Source organism: Bombyx mori, chromosome 11 (genome assembly GCF_030269925.1).
Source record: "Bombyx mori chromosome 11, ASM3026992v2".
NCBI lineage: Eukaryota > Metazoa > Arthropoda > Insecta > Lepidoptera > Bombycidae > Bombyx > Bombyx mori.
The window spans coordinates 5010131-5017893 of record NC_085117.1 but is presented as its reverse complement, the minus strand read 5'-3'; positions in this window follow the sequence as shown (position 1 = coordinate 5017893).

Here is a 7763-nt window from a genome sequence, read left to right as displayed (position 1 = left end):
ACTCACGGCACTAATCCTCGTTCGCCCAACGCGGCCGCTCTCCGATCGCTTATGAGCTCTCCTGAGTACGTGTCGTAGAAGGCACAGTACGCGAGGCTCACCGTCAACAGAAAAGCCGCTGTCTCACGTAACATGACTCCTGATTGAATCAAACACTCCTACAACACTGCTATTTATAAGGTCGCGTCTAATTGCGCACATCCTTGCCGTGTTAAAATCTGTTTTTGATTGAACGTACTGTTTTTAATACTGTTTAATTACTCGATCGAATTACTAAGGATATAAGAAGGTGTATACTTCGCTTGAAGACGTATCTGATCGGAGTGTCGAGTCAAAAAGTAGTTCAAGTGAAAGTTTCTCTTGGTGGGGGACAAATAGCGTACAGACACTAATACTTCTTCATCTTCTATGTGATTTTCTTCTTTTTTCCATTCAAATCTATGGTACGACATTTCTGCACTCACACTCTTCTCTCGGATATTCGCTTTTATACAGTTTAGCCAAGTCTTAGGATGGATTTACTACTGGAGATATAACCTGAGGAGGGTTGACATTGGCTGGTCGTATAACTTATGGCAAGTCCCTACGGAGCATGATAAGAGGACTTAATGCGCTGACTCCACGTCATCTTGGGTAAGGACACGAAGAAGAAGAAGAGCAGTTTGTATGGAAAAGTAAATGACGAAAAACATGTGTGCAATTCACACGTGGTAGAAGTGAAACCTTCAAAAATTTTGACTTCAAGATAATGAGACGAATGTAAAATTTCGGGAAGAGGGTAATTATTGTAGGTTTTAGTAAAGATCATAGCGATACAAAGTTTGATAATTATTTTACATTTTATTCGTATATATAACATTTTTTTATTGCTTATATGGATGGACGAGCTCGCGGCCCACCTGGTGTTAAGTGGTTACAGGAGCCCATAGAGATCTACAGCGTAATTGCGGCCACCCACCTTGAGATATGAGTTCTAAGGTCTCTCAGTTACAACAGCTGCCCCACTCTTCAAACCGAAAATCATTACTGCTTTACGGCAGAAATAGGCGGGGTGGTGGTACCTATCCGTCCCGGTCCTACCGCCAATAAAACTATTCACGCTATTACATAAACCTATAGTCCGTAAAACGACTTTACAGAAAACCAATTATTTTTTTAACCCAACAACCGACGGTACTGACGCACTGTTATGTTTGCTTCGACGAATAAAATGTTTGACTAATAAATCAATAAATCAACACGAAAAAAAAAATGTATTTATTGGAAAATGCTACCAACGCCATCTAGATTACTTGAAGAAACTGTGTTTACAGGAATTTTGCATCCTTCGTAATTGAATTTTTAAATTACTCAATGGGACTTTTGGGCGGGAACGCAAAAACTGAAGTTGTATGATTTGTTTTAATTTGTCTATTTAGTGTTTCTTCAGGTTTAAATGTGTAATAACGATGGTTTATTAATTGTTTAGTGGGAATATGAAATAGAACCGTTGAACGTAATTTCTTGGGATCCTCCAAAAAGTCCACTAAAAAGCCTCAGTTTGTGACCACCATTTTATTGAGATTATATTTCATCCCGTATCATTTCATTTCATCACATGTTATTCGTTTTTTATGATTTATGTTATGTCGCGATTAATTTCTTTTGTTTTTTATTATTCATAAACTGTAATTAATTAAAACAGCGAATTATAAAAATCTTATTACTTGACGCTGGCTAATGCACAAACCGTACCGGGCCAAAAAATATAGAAGAAGAAGAAATTACTCAATGTCCTCATTGATGTCTTCGAAAGGGTCCATGAACTGTTTAGTTGTCGGCATCTCTGTCGTTGGATTCAATATATCGTCCATGTCTTTTAGCATCTTCATTTTTATAACACTCGATTTGCCGTCTCCTACGTCGCTGTCCTTGAATATTTCATCTAAGTTTAAGGTGAACTTGGAGACTTTAGATGTGGTCTTCTGGTTATCATTTCTGATGGGAGCTGTGGTTTTTATTGTAGTGACCTTAGCGAGGTCAACTTTTTTAGTGTTGTTCAATAGTTTCTGTTCGCTATTCATTACGAATTCAACATTGGTTTCATTAATTGTTTTCGTGCTATTTGCATGCTCTGCAATCAATGTATTTATTCTGGCGTTTTTATGTTCTGCTACTGTCGTAATAGTCATAACGGAGCTATTCGTAATTGTTTTCGTAGTGTTCCTGAGTTTTGATGAGTCTTCATTGAAATTGTCTGGTGTGTTAATGCGATTAATTTTATAAGTTCGATCGATAGTGGCATTGTGGACTATATTTCTTGCTAAATCTTCATCCATTACCTTTGTTACGTTAAGTTCTCTGTTGTGATTTCTATTTAATTGGCTTCTCCTTTTAAGTTTCTCAGTTGTTTTACTTCCGTGCTGGCTCCTGTGAAGGATTTTATGTGAGCAATATAAATTTCAGCTTCATTATGCAAGGCAGACGTAAGAACCCTTGGTCTTATTCAGGTTTTCAAATATCAACCTGCGAATTATTAAGGCAGGAATTTTCAAGGATGGGAGGATCCAAGGAAACTCCAGGATTCATAGGAAATAATCACGTTATGAAGGAAAAGAGAGATCTTATGGACACCTAGTTGGAGTTCCATTTATCATACCTTTTTGGTGTTTGTATTAAGTAATGATTAAATAAAAAAACTAAAGAGTCAGTATAAAATAGTTAAACGAATTTTTAAACGAAAATTTGATTAAATGCGTGTAAGATTGGAGGAGAACACCTGGTCGCCCTGTACACATTTGGCGACGCACCCTAAGGACTGCCGGCTTGACCTGGAGCGAGGTTAAGGAACAACCGCTAGACAGGATGAAGTGATTTTGAAACAGCTAAATCACCAGGATCGCTGCTAAACTCTTTTTCGAAAGCCGACCTGAAGATTCTTTGATTTTTATTATGAATCAACTTCCCTCACTGGTATTGTATCGTTACAGGCTCGTACTAGTCGAGATATTTTCTATAATACGAACATACCTTTTAATATATTTTTTTCCACGACTTTTCCTGTGGTGTAATAATTCAGACATTCCTTTATCAAACGTCTTTAAGTCTATGTAGGGCTTAGTATTATTTTTGGTGAAAGAAATGTGTTTTGTTGCTTTGACTTTATGTTTAGAGTTTGTAGCAATAATTTCGTTTTCAGAATCACGTTTGTGAATGACGCTATCTTTGTTTCTTTTTAAATTACGTTGTAAAACTCGATTTTTGTTATTTAAATAATTTTTTTCACGGCTGTTGTCGTGAGCTACCTTATGCGTTGATTCTTTGCTGTCATTGGATATATCACTGTCGTGATTGGATGAACCTTCGAGCGAGATTCGATTGGCGTGCTTATCGTTAATATCATTGTTGTTGATGTCAGAATAATCACTCAAGTCTACGGTAGCTAGAGAGATATTATTCGCATTGTCCGCGCTGATGACTTTAGGATTTTTACGGAAAACATGTATTGTTTCTGTGGTGATATATAATTTTTTACCCTTATCATCCATAGCGTCATGATTAAACTCGATAAATTTCTTAAATTTCTTCTCGAATTTATTCTTAGTTTTCTTAGGCATACTCTTGTAATGACCAATAACAATGTTAATACATTCGTTAATGTTTTTAGCTAGTTCCGTGGTTGACTTCTTTCGTGGGTTTAATCTTAACTGATCCAAAACTTTGTAGAAGTCGTCAGCGGACGCGTTTTTGTAAGCGTCATTGGCGAAATTAAAAAGATTCCTTAATTCGACGTTGTTATTGGGATTTTCTAACAAAACGGCAGCAGCCTCGAGTTGTTCACGCAGGTATTCGACATTCCAACTCTTTATTCTATTCAGAACACTCCTCCAATACTTTCTCGCTGCCTCATCGGGTATTTCATCATTGGAATTAGTTTCACGAACTTTATCATTCAGTATAATAATGATGTCTTCTAAGTCATCCTTGTCGATTTCCTTCAAGAACCTTATGATTTCTTGTAGATATTTTGTGAGTAAGAAATCTTTTCCCGCGTTTCGCCTGCTCTGCTTACCGTCTATGGCGGTTCGTATTTTATTTAGGAACCTCTGAAGGTTTTCTATGATCTGTAGGTTTGTCTGTTTGTCGCTGTTGTCCATTTGTATGATTGTTTCGATGGCAAGATTCAAAGTCTTTGGTTTGATGGTGACCACGTTTGCTATAAACAAAAATTTTTTGGTTTTAGTTAGATATATGTACATATTTTTATTGCGATTTTAGACAGACGACCATGTGACCCACCTGATGAGTGGTTACCGTCGCCAATGAACGTCAGCAATGCCAGGGGCAGAGCCAAACCCCTGCCTACCGTTAAGTATTCTCCACGAGAAAATACCACACTACATTAAATTACCGTAAAGAGCTTTTCGATATAAAAGCTTTGCGCCATCCGAGCTCAGTGAGTGTGATTGGTCGTTGATCTCCTCGTAAGAGGCTATTGTAGCCCTTGGACATCATGACGTCACCTTGACATACAAAGTTGAAGTCTCAACTGAATTGTATAAGTAAGTAAAGATAAACTTGTAATTCACAGTCACTTAACATCAAATGAGCATTAGACCAGTGCTTTTTCGAAATAAAATAGATTTATGAATAATTTTACCGAAAATTTGAAATATAACATACACCATCAGCAACATATTGTTTGGAATTCTTTGATTTATTTTCGTTTTAGTGCTGAGAAATAAAATAAAAAATTCGACTCATAATGTAACAAACACGTATTCGTAATTATGCGATAAAGGACTTTATTTCGATGTACTCAAATACAGTTTTCTTTAACAGTTTAATGTACATACTACCTTACGTTGTCCAGTGGAATTCGAACGAAATATTAACTTCCATATCGAAAACGATGCTGGATTTGAAAGATCGTACGTGAATATTTCGCAAAGAAATATATGCTTTTGTTTAATTTACTTTAAGTTTTATTTTTGTATTTTGATAGAATTTTATTTCCTTCGAAAGTCCGTTCTGTGTATTGTGTAACTGTTACATTTGTAAATTCAAAAACTTCTAAAATGTACAGATTAGATATAAAAAATGAATGGAGCGTGTAGAATAACAAATTGAAGCAAATTTTAGTGGATGTCGCCGTGCTGCCTATTCTGCTGCTGATTCTGTAGTGTGTTATAGTCAAGCACAGTCGTTGTTTCAAGCTGGGCGGTGACATCCACGTGGTGATGTCCACGGACTCCGGCTATTAAGCGCGCAGAACACGTACACACAGGCCGTGACGTAGTATGACTTAACAAAGACTAGCTTCCAGTACTTTTAACCGCTTCTGAATTCAAAAATAGAATAACATTCTTTTTTATTGTCCTTGTAGGTAGATGAGCATGTGGCCTACCTGATGGTCAGTGGCTACCGTCGCCCATCGACGTCAGCAAAGCGAGTCCGCTGCCTACCGTTTAATACTCTCCACAAGCTTCGTTTAAGGGACATTTCATAGCGCTCAGGCGACACCGTGAAGGGGAGCTCATTCCAAAGCCGGATGGCAAAAAAGATCTCTGGAAACGCACTGTGGATGAACGCAGTGGCTCCAGGTAGTATGGATGAACTCTACTCCAGTGGTGGGCGGTGCGATGGTAAAAACGAGATGATGGTGTCATCTCAAACAATTCCTCAGAGCACTCCCCATGGAACATACGTTACAATATACAGAGGGAATTGAAGTTCCATTCGTAGTCCCCGTTCTGCTTCTAACTAAACCAAAACTAATGTTCATAGGAAAAACTATGCATCATTTTGTTACCATCGAATTTCGTAAGCCCGTAATGAGCTTCGCGACTTCCGCAGTCTTTTTTTATTTTTTATTCCTTAGATGGGTGGACGAGCTCACAGCCCACCTGGTGTTAAATGGTTACTGGAGCCTATAGACATCAACAACGTAAATGCGCCACACACCTTGAAATATAAATTCTAAGGTCACAGTATAGTTACAACGGCTGCCCCGCCCTTCAAACCGCATTAGTGCTTCACGGCAGAAATAGGCAGGGCGGTGGTACCCACCCGCGCGGACTCACAAGAGGTCCTACTACCAGTGATAGACTAAAGAACAGGTCTAGAGAAAAAGCGGTCACAGGGACTCACAACTATACATACATTGACCGAGCAATGTAATATGTTTACGCACGAAATGCAGTTTATTGTAAATAATTGATTTCAATGCCATTAAACGCTCTACAGTTCGATTCGCGGAACTAATGTAGTCCGCACTCTGGAGAATGATTTTAAAACGAATTTTTCATATTTCGATCACGGCACTCACTTTCTTTTTGCGAAATTGTTTCATTATCGGTGAGTGCTTTGATTTCCAGGATCGTGGTTGGCTGACGAGGACACGGACCTTGTGACTGATCTTCTGGTCTTATTTAACTACAGTCGCCCGTCTAAGCTGGACGTCAGCAGCGAGACCGGCTCGTTTGAAGGCGAACTGAATTGGGTATATCGCGTACCACGGAGATTTTATGACTTAAAAAAAAAACTCTCTTAACTTCTACTGTGGTTCTATTATGAATTAAATTATCCTAAATATTCATCAGCTACCTATCAGTGAAAGTCCCGTCAAAATCAGTCCAGCCGTTCCAGGGATTAGCCGGAACAAACAAACAGACAGATAAACAGTCAGACAAAAATAAAAAGAAATGTTGTTTTGGTATATGTACTGTGTATACACACTTAGTCATTTAGTAAAAAGTGGTTATTTTATTATTACAAACAGACACACCAATTTTATTTATTTGTATAGATTAGCATTAGCAGTCCGATGTTTTTAATTGAACTTTAATTACGTTTACTCTATAGCTAATACTGTAGCCGAAGAAGTTTTATTTCCACGTCCTTACGGATCCATCAGATCCAATAACCTTTGCATTAGATGCCTTCAGCTCTAATACTAGGGGCAGGCTTAGGGACCCCGGTAACCGTACTCGTCGAACTCGACAAAGAGGTCGACGTGCAACCTAACCCACGCATCAGCCCGCTGAGTTTCTCGCCGGATCTTCTCAGCGGGTCGCGATTCCGATCCGGTAGTAGATTCATTCGCGAAACAATTGCTCTTGAGTTGTTAGGTCTCCTTCGGAGGCGCTCGGGCAGTTGTTAGCAAATCCCACCCCTCTTGGCTGAGCCTTTGCTCGCCCACCTGTCCTGGTGAAACTGGAAAGGCCTTCGGGCCACCAGTAAACTTTCAATCATAAAAAAAAAAAAAAAAAAAAAGTTTTATTTGTTACTAGTGGTCCCACAGTAGTCGAAGTTCGACTATAATTAATTGAAAATTTATGTGCAAACATTATTATGGTTCTATTGTCAAACACTATTGTACTTATAGAATATAATCGCCGATTTCGCCAAAACTACACTATAGATAAATAATATTAAATAATCTATTCTCAACTTTAAAAAACAAAAGTTTGACAATAAACAACAAGTATATTTATATGTATGTGTTGTGCCAAATACATGGTAGTGTATGTAATGTTTTTTTTATTGATTTAACGTATTAATAATGCTTTATTTTTTTTAATATTAGCTTTCTGCACTCCCTCTATATATCTATACTAATATTATAAAGAGGAAAGATTTGTTTGTTTGTTTGTTTCGAATAGGCTCCGAAACTCTTCGATCAACAATGTTACTATTGTTGATCGAAGCCGAAACTACTGGACCGATTTGAAAAATTCTTTTACCATTAGAAGCCGACATTGTCCCTGATGAACATGGGCTAC